Source organism: Scyliorhinus torazame, chromosome 4 (assembly GCF_047496885.1).
Source record: "Scyliorhinus torazame isolate Kashiwa2021f chromosome 4, sScyTor2.1, whole genome shotgun sequence".
Taxonomy (NCBI): domain Eukaryota; kingdom Metazoa; phylum Chordata; class Chondrichthyes; order Carcharhiniformes; family Scyliorhinidae; genus Scyliorhinus; species Scyliorhinus torazame.
Window position 1 is genome coordinate 130,418,588 of NC_092710.1, and position 16,058 is coordinate 130,434,645.

The window sequence follows — 16,058 nt, forward strand, 5'->3', positions numbered from 1 at the left end:
TGTTCAACATCCTGGGTGGGATTCTCCGACCCCCCCACCGGGTCGGAGAATCGCCGGGGGCTGGCATGAATCCCGCCCCCGCCGGTTGCCGAATTCTCTGGCACCGGATATTCAGCGGGGGCGGGAATCGCGCCGCGCCGGTCGGCGGGCTCCCCTCCGACGATGCTGGCCCGCGATGGGCCAAAGTCCCACTGCTGGAATGCCTGTCCCGCCGACGAGACTCAAACCACCTCTCTTACCGGCAGGACAAGGCGACGCGGGCGGGCTCTGGGGTCCTGGGGGGGGGGGGAACGGGACAATCTGGCCCCGGGGGGTGCCCCACGGTGGCCTGGCCCGCGATCGGGGCCCACCGATCCGCGGGCGGGCCTGTGCCATGGGGGCACTCTTTTCCCTCCGCCTTGGCCACAGCCTTCACCATGGCCGACGTGTAAGAGACGCCCCCCCTGCGCATGTGCTGGGATGACGTCAGCAGCTGCTGACTCTCCCGCGCATGCGTGGACTTCCGCCGGCCGGTGAAGTCCTTTCAGCCCCGGCTGACGTGCCGCCATAGGCCTTTCCCGGCGGCCGGCGGCACGCCAACCACTCCGGCGTGGGCCAAGCCCCTCAAGGTGAGGGCTTAGCCCCTAAAGGTGTGGAGAAATCCGCACCTTTTGGGGCAGTCCGACGCCGGAGTGGTTCCCACCACTCAATCCCGCTGGGACCCCCCCCCCGCCCCGCCAGGTAGGGAAGAATCCCAGCCCCTGTTTCTGAAGTGTAGATCATTCTGATGCAGAGGTTGTCTCACAGTGGCATGCACCATATTCTCAACTGTTAACTCAAAACTCCAGGAAACTCACAACCCCACTCCTCATCACTGAAGAATACTTCAGAAACTATCCTGATAGTCACATGCTACAATTATAATGGAGTTGTTGACTAAACATGCTAGTGAGTGTGGGAGTGTGGTGAAGGGGCGGAGGAGGTGCTTTCTTTTTGTGCCTTTTTTTCAGTCTCCAAGACACTTTGGTATAGAGGAATATGTTGATTGGTGAGTAACTGAAGGCTGAATACTAGGGTGTTAAAAGAGGTGGCTTTGTAGATAGAGGATGCAATGGTGATCATCTTCCAAAATTCTATTGATTCTGGAACAGTTCCTGGAGATTGGAAGGGAGCAAATGTCGCCCACTATTTCTGAAGGGAGAGAGTGAGAAAACAGGGAACTACAGATAAAAGCAAATTACTGCGGATGCTGGAATCTGAAACAAAAGAGAAAGTGCTGGAAAATCTCAGCAGGTCTGGCAGCATCTGTAGGGAGAGAAAAGAGCTAATGTTTCGAGTCCGATGACTCGTTGTCACTACAGACCTGTTTGCCTTATACTAGTCATGGAAAAAATGCTGGAATTTATTCTCATGGATGTGGTAAATGGACGCATGGATAATAATGATCTGATTGGGCATATTCACAATGGATCTATGAATGTAAAATCATGTTTGACGAACCTGTTGGAGTTTTTTCGAGGATATTGCTAACAGAATTGATAAACAGGAGTTGGTGGATGTAGTATACTTGAGTTATCAAAAGTCCCCACAGGAGGTTGGTTAGTAAAATTAAAGCACATGGAATAGGAGGTAATATTTTGGAATGGATCAAGGATTGGTTAATAGGCAGAAAACAGAGAATCGGAACAAAAGTGTCATTCGTGCATTGGCAGCTGTGTCATAGATCATAGATCATAGAATTTACAGTGCAGAAAGAGGCCATTCGACCCTTCGAGTCTGCACCGGCGTTTGGAAAGAGCACCCTACCCAAGATCAACACCTCCACCCTATCCCCATAACCCAGTAACCCCACCCAACACTAAGGGCAATTTTGGACACTAATGGCAATTTATCATGGCCAATCCACCTAACCTGCACATCTTTGGACTGTGGGAGGAAACCGGAGCACCCGGAGGAAACCCACGCACACACGGGGAGGATGTGCAGACTCCGCACAGACAGTGACCCAAGTCAGAATTGAACCTGGGACCCTGGAGCTGTGAAGCAATTGTGCTATCCACAATGCTACCGTGCTGCCCTAACAATGCTACCGTGCTGCCCTCAACTGTGTCTAGTGGGGCAAGGTAAGGATCAGTACTTGGACCCTCATGGTTCACAATGTATATCAATTATTTGGATGTGGGGACCAAATATAATATTTCCAAGTTGATGACAGAACGGTAGGTGGGAATGTGTGTTGTGAGGAAGATGTAAAGTGGCTTCAAGGGGATTTTGACAGACTTAGTGAGTGGTCAAGAACATGGCAAATTGAATATATGTGGAAAAATATGGGTTATCTACTTTTGTCTGAGGAACAGATGTGCAAGGTATTTCTTAAAGATGAGTGATTAGACAGTATAGATGTACAAAGGGACCCAGATACCCTCATCAGTAAGTCACAGAAAACTAACACGCAGGTGCAGCAAACAGTTAGAAAGGCTCATGGACTGTTAGCCTTTATCACAAGAGGATTTCGGTACACGATTAGCGAAGTCTTGCTTCAATTGTATGGAACTTTGGTTAGACCGCACCAGGAGTACTGTATAATTTTGGTGCCCTTATCTTCAAAAAGATATTTTTGCCTTAGAGGGAGTGCAAGAAAGGTTCAACAGACCAGTTCCCTCAATGGAAGGACAGTCCTGTGAGGAGAAATTGGGGAAACTGTGCCTGTATTCTCTACGTTTCAAATAATGAGAGGTGATCTGATTAAACCCAACAAAATACTTAAAGGAACAGACAGAACAGGTGCAGGTAAGATGCTTACCCTGGTTGGGGAATCTAGAATCAGGAGACACAACTTCAAAATAAGAGGGAAGCACTTAAAACCAAAATTAGGAGAATTTTGTTCACTCAGTGAGTTGTGAATTTTAGGTATTCACTACCTCAGAGAGCTGTGAAAGCTCAGTCATTGAGTATGCTGAAAGCAGAGATTGGCATATTTCTAAATATCAATGACATAAAGGGATAGGGGATTGCATGGGAAAAAGGCATTGGAGTGGATGATCAGTCATGATCGTACTGAACAGTGGAGCAGATTCGATGGGCTGAATGACCTACTCCTGCCCCTTCTTTTTTTTTAATTTAGAGTACCCAATTTTTTTTTCCCAATTAAAAGGCAATTTAGCGTGGGCAATCCACCTACCCTGCACATCTTTGGGTTGTGGGGATGAGACTCACGCAAACACGGGGAGAATGTGCAAACTCCAAATGGACAGTGACCCGGAGCCGAGATCGAACCCCGGTCCTCAGTGGCATGAGGCAGCAGTGCTAACCACTGCGCCATGTGCTTCCCCCCACCCCCTCCTGCTCCTACGTTGATCAAACTCTGCCTATTAATTTAGAGCAGTCATTAGGTGAAGAAAACACAATGGTGGAATGTGTTGGGAACATTGGCACAAATTCAGCATTTTCTTCTCAAGCCTGCTACCCTTACCACGTCATGTCTCAAATTACTCACACACTGTGTCCCAAAATGTTAACTTTCAAATAAATCTACCTGATTAACATTTCTAAATGTTGATACAGCTTTGCATCATGATAACCATTGCCCGTCCGACACTAACAGGATTGCGATTGGCAAGACGGACACAAAAATACTGCCAAGCTAGATAAAAACCTCTTACAAAAAATAAACTTTACGAATAATTTACTAACTGCTATAGTGTGACTCAACATTTTTTTGTCTATTTTCTGGCCCTCCAAGGTTGAATGTCATGTCAAAACCATAAATGATTCCAATAAAAAAGTCGTTATAGCATGAATCACCACAATGAGACCATTCACATTAATGCAGAAAAATGCAACAATTTCATGATTTGCGATGATTTTGAGAACGGTTCAATGTTTTGTGAACTAATAATAGTGGGTACCATGAACTAACCACCATTTTCCAATAATTTCTGGGCCAATATCTCCCTCTTTCCTTGATGCCACCTTTGTAGCATGGGAGTCATTAACATGATGCCACGTTCCAGTTTATTTTAAACTTTCAGTCAGCAATTTGTATTTTTAATGGCTGGAAAGGATGGCTACCCAAGGGGCATCTGACTTCTTTTGTATATTGAAAACTTTCCCTTGTTTAAAGAGAGAACAAAAGGAATCTTCCACACCAATGTTGTATCAGGGACCTGTTCTGAAGCTAATTCAAAAAGTTAATTGCAAATTGAATGGATCATTCAAACACAAAAGTACTGACTATCTGAAACTCTCAACTCGCAGCGGCCCCCCCGGCGATTCTCCAGGCCCCGATCGGCCAAGCGGCCATCCGTTTTTGGCCAGTTCCGCCAGCGTAAATCACTCAACTCATGTACCGGCGGGACCTGGCAGGTAAGCCGGCGGGGGCGGTCCTCGGGGGGGTGCGGAGGGATCCGACCCCGGGGGGGGGGGGGGGGGGGGGGGGTGTGCACAGTGGCTTGGCCCGCGATCGGGGCCCACCGATCTGTGGGCGGGCTTGATCCGTGGGGGCACTCCTTTCTTCCGTGCCGGCCTCTGTAGGGTTCCACCATGGCCAGCACGGAGAAGAGAACCCCCCCCCCGCGCATGCGCCAAAATACGCCGGCCAATCTGCACATGCGCGGAACCACGCGGCGGTTCCACGCATGCGCGAGATCATGCTGGCCCTTTGGCGCATGTGCAAACTCGTGCCTTCGGCGCCGGCTGGAGCGGCGTCAAACCCTCCAGCATCCACCTAGCCCCCGAAAGTGCGGAGAATTCCACACTTTCGGAGGCTGTTGACGCCGGAGTGGTTGGCGCCGGTTCTCCCTCCGGCGTGGGGACTTAGTCCCCAGAAGGGAGAATCCCGGCCTCAGTGTGTCAAATAACAACACAAGGGGCGAAATTCTCCGTTATCGGCGGAAACTCCGCTGATCGGCGCAAAAAACGGCGCAAATCCCACTTGCGTCACGTCATAAAAATGGGCCGATAGTCTGCGGCCCGAAATAAGGCCGCGCAGCTCCCCCCCACCCGAACGGAACAGCCGACCGCAACACCCGACTTGATGGCTGGCCGTCGCTCAGCCCCGAGGTTCGAGTCACGCGATGTGGAGGCGCTCCTGGATGCGGTGGAGCAGAGGAGGGACGCCCTGTATCCCGGGCACGGCCGCAGAGTTGCCCCACGCCACAGCCGGCGTCTGTGGAGGGAGGTGGCAGAGGCCGTCACCGCTGTGGCCCTAACACCACGGACAGGCACCCAGTGCCACAAGAAGGTGAACGACCTCGTCAGAGCAGGCAGGGTGAGCCTCCCCCATATCCCCCATATCCCCTCTCCCCCAAATCCCCCCCTCCCCCATATCCCCCCCTACCCCATATCCCCCATATCCCCCCTCCCCCATATCCCCCCCTCCCCCATATCCCCCATATCCCCCATATCCCCCCTCCCCCATATCCCCCATACTCCCCCCTCCCCCATATCCCCCCACCCCCATATCCCCCATATCCCCCCTCCCCCATATCCCCCATATTCCCCCCTCCCCCATATCCCCCCTCCCCCATATCCCCCCTCCCCCATATCCCCCATATCCCCCCTCCCCCATATCCCCCTCCCCATATCCCCCATATCCCCCCTCCCCCATATCCCCCATATCCCCCCTCCCCCATATCCCCCATATCCCCCTCCCCATATCCCCCATATTCCCCCCTCCCCCATATCCCCCCTCCCCATATCCCCCCTCCCCCATATCCCCCATATTCCCCCCTCCCCCATATCCCCCCTCCCCCATATCCCCCCTCCCCCATATCCCCCTCCCCCATATCCCACATATCCCCCCTCCCCCATATCCCCCATATCCCCCCTCCCCCATACCCCCCCCCTCCCCCATATCCCCAAGTGAATCCAGCCCTAACCTTAACCTCTGCAATGCAAGCGCAACCGATGGCGTGCATTCATATACCTGCCTAACACTGTTGCCTTTTACCCCTGCCACCACCCCCCCCCCCCCCCACAGGAGAAGCGCGCACACAACACCAGGGAGCATGTGAGGACTGGAGGAGGGCCCGCTGATGAGAGGCCACTGACCGTACACGAGGAAAGGGCCCTGGAACTGGCTGGCGGACCTGAGGACCGGGAGGTTGCTGATGCAGAGGTCGGGGCCCCACGAGCAAGTGAGCCACCAACAGCCCGTCCCCATATCCCCCCTCCCCTATATCCCCCTCTCCCGTATCACCTGATCACTGCCTGATGTCTAACCATGCATGCTTCATTGTGTATCGCAGGACCAAACGTCCAGGCACCCATCCCCGCAGATGCAGACCGCCCGCAGGATGCCCCTCGGAGACCACGGGAGACGGAGAGACCCGCACCCTCCAGCATGCGACGCCCGCAGGATGCCCCTCGGAGACCACGGGAGACGGAGAGACCCAACCCTCCAGCATGCGACGCCCGCAGGATGCCTCTCGCACACCACGGGAGACGGAGAGACCTGGAGCAACAGGGAGACGACACCCCCGTCACGTGCGGGAGCGACCACCCAGCGATGAGGGGGGCAGCCACAGGCCCCCGTCACATCCGAGCCAGGACACCACTACCCAGGACACCACTATCCAGGACACCCCTACCCGGGACACCACTACCCAGGACACCCCTACCCGGGACACCACTAACCGGGACAGCACTACCCGGGACAGCACTACCCGGGACAGCACTACCCGGGACAGCACTACCCAGGACACCCCTACCCGGGAAGACGAAATACCGGACAGTGACTCAGAGTGGATGGGTGGAGACGAACCCCCACCCCAAAGTGCCATGGACTCAGAGTGGGACGAAGAGCACGACACAACGCCACTGCTGTCACCAACACCCTCCACCATCGCAGAAACACTCACCACGGTTGGGCACTTTAGTGATGAGGCGTCTGGTACACTCACTGGTGCGCACAACACAGCCGTCCCGGTACAGCAGGTGGAGGTAGGAGCAGCAGAGGGACCGGGCGGTCGGAGGGCAGCCCAGGCCAAGCGAACATCTGCCGCCCAGATGGATCCCGGGTTCCTGCAGTTACCACACCCACACATAGATCCGATGCAACCACCGACACGGAGACGAGCGAATAGGGTGACGGGTGGCTTGCGGCGGCTGCGGTCGCAGGTGGAGGAGTCCACCCGCGTCCAGGAGCTGGGAGTGGTCCAGGTCATGCGTGCCACCCAGGCTGACACCGCACGGGTGGCGTCCGCGGTGGAGGCAATGGGTGCGACGGTGTCAGACATGGGGAACGGTTTGCGAGGCCTGGGGCCTTCCGTGCAGGCGGCGTCTGTGGCCCAGGAAATGGCTGCCCTCTCACAGGAGGCCATGAGCCAGTGCCAGCGCCAGATGGCAGAGGCGCTCAACGCCATAGCCCAGTCTCAGCAGGCCATGGCCCAGTCTCAACAGGCCATGGCCCAGTCTCAGCAGGCCATGGCCCAGTCTCAGCAGGCCATAGCCCAGTCTCTGCAGGCCATGGCCCAGTCTCTGCAGGCCATGGCCCAGTCTCAGCAGGCCATCGCTGAGGGCATCGGCGCCAGTGGCCATGTGCGAGCTGGCGTCGCACTGTCGCAGACAGGGTTCGACAACCCCCTGGGCTCCATGGCTGCAAACCTGCAGACCCCTGTCGATACCAGCACGGGCCTCCAGGACTGGCAGCGCCAGATGTCGGGGGCGCGTCGGATGGCCAGTCCGTTCGCATCCCCCACCCATGTAGAGGCCTGGGGGCCATCGGGCACCCCGAGGGAGGAGGAGGTGGTGTGGTCCGTCCCGGCTCCCTCTGTAGGGGAGGTCCCGGTACACCGCGACACCTCGGACTCCCCCCCTTCCATCCCAGGTGCATCGGGTGGGCAACGGGCAGGACAGGCTGGCAGCTCGCCATCCCAGTCGCCCGGGCCGCAGCCTGGCCCATCTAGGCCAGGACGCCCCAGGAAACGGCCGCCAAAGCGATCCAGTGTCAGATGGCAGGAATCACAGGAGTCCACCTCCAGTTCTGCTGTACCGTCTGGGGAACCACGTAGACGTAGTCAAAGGGCCCGTAAGGCCAAACAATTAGACACTGAGTAAGTTGGCACGGGTGCAGGGCACAGATGAGTTTTAGGCGCTAGGGCACGTGCATGAACTCCTTTGGTTATTAAAGTCAATGTTACACCTACCGAAGCTGCCTTTGTGCTCTGTCCAAAGTGTGCGGGGGTGTCATGTACGTTGAGCGCAAGTGTGTGTGTGAGGGGTGGTCTTACCTCAGCCCCAGGTGAGTCTGCCCCCTTCCCCCTGGGCCGCCATCAACATCCCCCGGGCAGAGGACGGGACCGTGCGCTGCAGTGTCACAGCCGCATGCAGGGATGGTCCGGGTGGATGGTGGTACTGTGGCCATGGGTCAGACATAGCCCAACGATGTAGAGCCAGGAGCTCATCGGAGGCGGGTTGTCATCATTCTCCATGGCCTGCGATAGACACGCGTCCACCCGCAACTGGGTGAGCCCGGCCCGTTGTGCCGCCGGTGGATCGGCAATTGGGGGTGGACTCCTGTGATGGTGCTGGGTGGGTGGATGGGTGGGGGGTGTGGGTGGTCGGCTGTTGTCATGGTGTGCGGTCTGTGGCCATACTACCCGATTCCCACGCCCATCTAGTCAGTGAAGCGGGCGTCTATCAGTCTGTCCCGTGCCCGCTGGGCCAGCCGGTAACGGTGGACAGCCACCCGTCTGTGTCTACCCCGTCTGCCCTGACCATTGCCCCCATCCCCCTCATCTGGGGAGGACTGGGCCTCTTCCTGCTGCTCCTCCACTCCGCCCTCCTCTGCCTGCGGCACATCGCCCCTCTGCTGGGCTATGTTGTGCAGGACGCAGCACACCACAATGATGCGGTCGACCCTATCTGACCGATACTGGAGGGCGCCCCCAGAGAGGTCCAGGCACCTGAAACGCATCTTCAGCACGCCAAAGCACCTTTCGATCACTCCCCTTGTCGCTACATGGGCATCATTGTAGCGGTTCTCCGCCTCATTGCGTGGCCTCCATATAGGCGTCATCAGCCACGATCGCAATGGGTAGCCCCTGTCGCCCAGCAACCAGCCCCTCAGCCGGGGATGGCGTCCCTCGTACATGCCGGGGATGGATGACCGCGACAACACGAATGAGTCGTGTACACTGCCTGGGTGACGGGCGCAGACGTGCAGGATCATCATGCGGTGGTCGCAGACCACCTGTACGTTCATCGAATAGGTCCCCTTCCTATTAGTGAACACGGCCCTGTTATCTGCAGGTGGCCGCACGGCGACGTGCATCCCATCGATCGCGCCCTGGACCATGGGGAACCCGGCAATGGCAGAGAAGCCCACGTTCCGGGCATCTTGGCTGGCCCGGTCCATGGGGAAGCGGATGTAGCGGTGCGCCATGGCATAAAGGGCATCTGTCACTGCCCGGATGCACCGATGCACCGATGTCTGCGATATGCCGGACAGGTCCCCACTCGGTGCCTGGAATGACCCCGTTGCATAAAAGTTCAGGGCCACCGTAACCTTGACGGACACGGGGAGAGGGTGTCCCCCGCCAGTGCCACGCGGTGACAGGTGTGCCAGCAGGTGGCAGATGTGTGCCACGGTTTCCCGGCTCATCCAGAGTCTCCTCCTGCATTCCCGGTCCGTGAGGTCCTGGTATGACTGCCGGGGCCGGTACACACGGGGCGCCCTCGGGTGCCTCCGTTGCCGTGGGGCCGCGACGTCCTCCTCCCCCTCCTCGTCCTGTCGGTCAGGTGTCCCTCCAGCCTGGGCGGCTGCCGCCTGCCCCTCTGCGGCAGCCTGCGCCGCCTCTCTGGCACGCTCCTCCTCCTCCTCCTCATCCAGGGCAACATTGACATGAGCGGCTGCCACCACGGCGGCCAACATCGCTGGATGGTCTGAAAACATGACGGCCTGGTGGGGGGGAGGGGAACGACGACATGTCATCATTGCCCATATCCCCTCCTCCCCCCAGCCAGGTGGCATGGACCGCATGGGTCCAACTGTTGCAGGCTGGCACCTGGCCAGGTGGACCAACTCATTTGCCCTCCCATCACCCACCCCGGCATGGCCCCCTCCCCAACCTCCACCCCAGCACGGACCCCCCCCCCCCCAACCTCCACCCCGACACGGACCCCCTCCCCAACCTCCACCCCGGCACGGACCCCCTCCCCAACCTCCACCCCGGCACGGACCCCCTCCCCAACCCCCAACCTCCACCCCAGCACGGACCCCCCCAACCTCCACCCCGGCACGGCCCCCTCCCCAACCCCCAACCTCCACCCCAGCACGGACTCCCCCCAACCTCCACCCCGGCACGGACCCCCTCCCCAACCTCCACCCCAGCACGGACCCCCCCCAACCTCCACCCCGGCACGGACCCCCTCCCCAACCTCCACCCCGGCACGGACCCCGCCCCCAACCTCCACCCCGGCACGGACCCCCTCCCCAACCTCCACCCCGGCACGGACCCCCTCCCCAACCTCCACCCCGGCACGGACCCCCTCCACAACCCCCAACCTCCACCCCAGCACGGACCCCCCCAACCTCCACCCCAGCACGGACCCCCCCCCAACCTCCACCCCGGCACGGACCCCCTCCCCAGCACCCAACCTCCACCCCAGCACGGACCCCCCCCAACCTCCACCCCGGCACGGACCCCCTCCACAACCCCCAACCTCCACCCCAGCACGGACCCCCCCAACCTCCACCCCGGCACGGACCCCCTCCCCAACCCCCAACCTCCACCCCAGCACGGACCCCCCCCCAACCTCCACCCCGGCACGGACCCCCTCCCCAACCTCCACCCCGGCACGGACCCCACCCCCAACCTCCACCCCGGCACGGACCCCCTCCCCAACCTCCACCCCGGCACGGACCCCCTCCCCAACCTCCACACCGGCACGGACCCCCTCCCCAACCCCCAACCTCCACCCCAGCACGGACCCCCCCCAACCTCCACCCCGGCACGGACCCCCTCCACAACCCCCAACCTCCACCCCAGCACGGACCCCCCCCAACCTCCACCCCGGCACGGACCCCCTCCACAACCCCCAACCTCCACCCCAGCACGGACCCCCCCAACCTCCACCCCAGCACGGACCCCCCCCAATCTCCACCCCGGCACGGACCCCCTCCCAAACACCCAACCTCCACCCCAGCACGGACCCCCCCCAACCTCCACCCCGGCACGGACCCCCTCCCCAACCTCCACCCCGGCACGGACCCCCCCCCCAACCTCCACCCCGGCACGGACCCCCTCCCCAACCTCCACCCCGGCACGGACCCCCTCCCCAACCTCCACACCGGCACGGACCCCCTCCCCAACCCCCAACCTCTACCCCAGCACGGACCCCCCCCCAACCTCCACCCCGGCACGGACCCCCTCCACAACCCCCAACCTCCACCCCAGCACGGACCCCCCCCCAACCTCCACCCCGGCGCGGACCCCCTCCACAACCCCCAACCTCCACCCCAGCACGGACCCCCCCAACCTCCACCCCAGCACGGACCCCCCCCAAACCTCCACCCCGGCACGGACCCCCTCCCCAACACCCAACCTCCACCCCAGCACGAACCCCCCCCAACCTCCACCCCGGCACGGACCCCCCCCCCAACCTCCACCCCGGCACGGACCCCCTCCCCAACCCCCAACCTCCACCCCAGCACGGAACCCCCCCAACCTCCACCCCGGCAAGGACCCCCTCCACAACCCCCAACCTCCACCCCAGCACGGACCCCCCCCCAACCTCCACCCCGGCACGGACCCCCTCCACAACCCCTAACCTCCACCCCAGCACGGACCCCCCCAACCTCCACCCCAGCACGGACCCCCCCCAACCTCCACCCCGGCACGGACCCCCTCCCCAACACCCAACCTCCACCCCAGCACGGACCCCCCCCCAACCTCCACCCCGGCACGGACCCCCCCCCCAACCTCCACCCCGGCACGGACCCCCTCCACAACCCCCAACCTCCACCCCGGCACGGACCCCCTCCCGGCACTCCCCCGGAGCCCAGCCTACTCTAACCACTCCCCCCCCCCCCCCCCCCACCGCACACACACACAAGCCGAGACACACCTCTCCTCAGGCAATCAGTCTGCGGCCACGCCATTTCCTGCCCAGTGCCAACCCCCCAGGCCGTCACTCACCTCCTCGCTGGTCGGCGTGAGCCTGGAGCACCGGGTCACGCCGATGAATAGGAGGTTTGATTCACGTCGACGTGAACGGTCATCACGTCGACGGGACTTCGGCCCATCCGGAAGGGAGAATATCGGCAGGCCGAAAATCGGCTGCCTTGCGCAGACCCGTGACATTCTCCGCGGCAGCGGCGCCATTAACGCCCCGCCGACGTTTCTCCCTTCGGAGACTTCGGCGGGGGCGGGATTCACGGCGGCCAACGGCCATTCTCCGACCCGGCGGGGGGTCGGAGAATGACGCCCAAGTTGTTTGGAATAAACAGATATAACTCTTTGTTTCATAAAAGGGACTTTGACCTTGTGGAAATCATATGAAGGGGAAACCACATTGTTGTCTGCTTCTTAAAATCCAGCAGAACTAACCGAGAATCCCACCAAAAGCAATCAAAATGGCTATTAGTCATCCAAGCAGACATGGTAATAAACAGAAATACCTTAAATGGGGGAAGGACTCAAATGAACTTAGGAACAGGAGTAGGCCATTCGACCCTTCAAACCTGCTCCATTATTCGATAAGATCATGGCTGACCTGGTTACAGCCTCAGCTCTCCTTTCCCTCGCATCCTTTAACACTTAGTCCGACAAAAATCTATCAAACTCAGCCTTGAATAAATTTAAAGATCCAGCCTCCATTACCTTCTGTGGAAAATAATTCCACACTCTCCTGACCGCCTGAGAGAAAACAAAATCTCCTCACTCTGTTTTAAAAGGGTGACTGCTCATTCTTAACCTATTTCCATAAGTTCTAGTCTCTCCCACAAGTGGAAACATCTACCCTGTATCCACCCTGTCCAGTCCCTTCAAGATCTTAGAGGATTCAATAAGATCAGCTCTCATTCTTCTAAACTCCAATGGCCATAGATCCAACCTGTTCAACCTTTCTTCATAAGATAAACCACTCATCCCAGGAATGAGTTAAGTGAACCTTCTCTACTTCTAAAGCAAATTTACTTTTTTTTCAGATAAGGAGATAAAAACTGTACAGTCTTCCAGAGGTGCTCTCACTAAGGCCCTGTACAACTGCAGTAAACGTCCCCTTTATATTCCATTCCTCCTGCAATAAATGTCAGCCTTCTGTTTGCCTTCCTAATCACCTAATGCTAACTATTGTGATTCATGTACCAGGACGCCTAGATCCCTCTGTACCACCAAGTTCTGCAAACTTATTCAAATAATATAGTGCTTTCTTCCTGCTAAAATGGGCAACTTCACATTTATCTACATTATACTCCATCGGCCAAATTTTTGTCCATTAATTTAACCGATCTATATCCCTTTGTAGACGCTCTACCTCCTCCTAACAACTTACTTTCCCAACTATTTTGGTGTCATCACCAAATATGGCTGAAATACATTTGCTGCATTCATCCAAGTCATTGATGTAGTTTGTAAATAGTTGAGGACCCAGCACTGTTACAGCTTGCTAATTCAAAAAACATTCATTTATCATAGAATTTACAGTGCAGAAGGAGGCCATTCGGCCCATCTGCACTGGCTCTTGGAAAGAGCATCCTACCAAGCCCACACCACCCTATCCCCATATCACAGTAACCCCACTCAACCAACACTAAGGGCAATTTTGGACACTAAGGGCAATTTAGCATGGCCAATCCACCTAACCTGCACATCTTTTGACTGTGGCAGGAAACCGGAGCACCCGGACGAAATCCACGCACACACGGGGAGAATGTATAGACTCCGCACAGATAGTGACCCAGCCGGGAATCGAACCTGGGACCCTGGAGCTGGGAAGCAATTGAAGCAATGAAGTATCCTTACTCTGTGCTTCCTGATAACTAACCAATCCTTTATCCATGCTAATGTATTGGTCTCTACACCATGTACTATCTTGTGTAGTAACCGCTGATATGCCACCTTATCAAATGCCTCTTGGAAATCCAAGTGCACCACATCTACCAGTGTTCCTCTATCCACCTTAAATGGATCCTTAATAATGGATTCTAACACTTTCCCTGTGGCAGATGTTAGGTTAACTGGCCTGTAGTTGCCTGCTTTCTGTTTTTCACCTTTCTTGAATAAATGTATTGCATTAGCTCACATTAGTTATATTAATGGATGCAGGGATAGAAGGTACTATAGACTAATTGAGGTACATAAGATGATAGAAAGCATTGACAAAGTAGATATAGAGCAGATGTTTCTTCTTATGGGGCAATAGAGAATGAGAGGTCATTGTTTTAAGATAAAGGATAGCAAATTTAAAACACCTTTACTTGGTGCTTAATTAAACCCATGGCCCATGCAAAAAAAAACCTTTATCCATCAATCTCTTCTCCTGCACTTGTAGTCTTCTCCAAGACTCGCAAACGTTATTTCTTTAATCACGTTTTTGGTCACCCTTCTGAATATCTCCTGTGCTTTTTGTCACATCGCAAATTGTTATTATTGTTATTTGCAAAACTAGTACTTTTATTAAGGCTATTAAACAGCAGTCTCATGAATTTTTTCTGTTCTAAGTTTCCGAAGAAGCATAATCAGCTTTCGTCATGACATTATTTTTGGCTGTGCCACAATTTACAAGTGTTACGGATTCCCTAATCCTGGGATGTCCAAACTTTCTATCTTTATAGGTCTCATAGGCCATTCCACCAGGAACACAACAATATTTATTTCTCCTTTGTCAAACTGAGTTTGCTGATTTGTTTTTATCGATTTTCAAACCCCCACCATCACAGAGCAGTGTGTTCATGTTGTTTCTGCGCTTTATGCACTATACCAGCATGAATTTTTTAAAAATAACACAGCAAACTCAGAGTCATTGCAGGTAGGGACACCGTGGCTGACATATGGGGTGAAATTCTGCGGTATCGGTGCAATGTCCGCCGACTGGCGCCCAAAACGGCGCAAATCAGTCGGGCATCGCGCCGCCCCAAAGGTGCGGAATGCTCCGCATCTTTGGGGGCCGAGCCCCAACCTTAAGGGGCTAGGCCCGCGCCGGACGAATTTCCGCCCCGTCAGCTGGCGGAAAAGGCCTTTGGTGCCCCGCCAGCTGGCGCGGAAATGACATCTCCGGACGCCGCATGCGCGGGAGCGTCAGCGGTCGCTCACGGCATTCCCGCGCATGCGCAGTGGAGGGAGTCTCTTCCGCCTCCGCCATGGTGGAGACCGGGGTGAAGGTGGAAGGAAAAGAGTGCCCCCACGGCACAGGCCCACCTGCGGATCGGTGGGCCCCGATCGCGAGCCAGGCCACCGTGGGGGCACCCCCCGGGGCCAGATCGCCCTGTGCCCCCCCAAGGACCCCGGAGCCCGCCCGCGCCGCCTTGTCCCGCCGGTAAGGTAGGTGGTTTAATCTACGCAGGCGGGACAGGCATTTTAGCTGCGGGAATTCGGCCCATCCGGGCCGGAGAATCGCGGGGGGGAGCCCGTCAACCAGCACGGCGCGATTCCCGCCCCCACCGAATATCCGGTGCCGGAGAATTCGGCAACCGGCAGGGGCGGGATTCACGCCAGCCCCCGGCGATTCTCCGACCCGGCGGGGGGTCGGAGAATCTCGCCCAAGGTCTTCATATTATGTTCCTTCAAAATTGTGCTTTCGCTTTGCAATAATAGAGTAAAAGAATTAACCAATTGAAAAATTCTGGAAAGATTTTACAGACTATCCTATTTATTTGATCTATGTGTGAAAATTTGGCACTCAGTTCTTAGTTCAGACATGACCCAAATTTGTACGTGATGGAAAAAAATAGATTCTACCAGTTTGAACAATAACGTGTGTTTGCAGTTATACCAATATCATTACCTGCAAATAGGATTTAATAGACAATTTCTCTTCCCAATGTTTGAAAATCATTGCTTCATCCTTAGCCTGTCTTGTTATGACATGTTTTGATGTTATTTATATCCTAATCAATTGGAATGCAATCATTTCTT

General features: G+C 56.6%; 1 protein-coding gene across 1 annotated transcript in view; it reads right to left on the minus strand.

Annotated features, from left to right (window-relative positions):
- LOC140410474 (CUB and sushi domain-containing protein 1-like) overlaps positions 1-16,058 on the minus strand; it is a 3,392,839-nt gene that overhangs the window by 3,050,073 nt on the left and 326,708 nt on the right. The window lies entirely within an intron of this gene.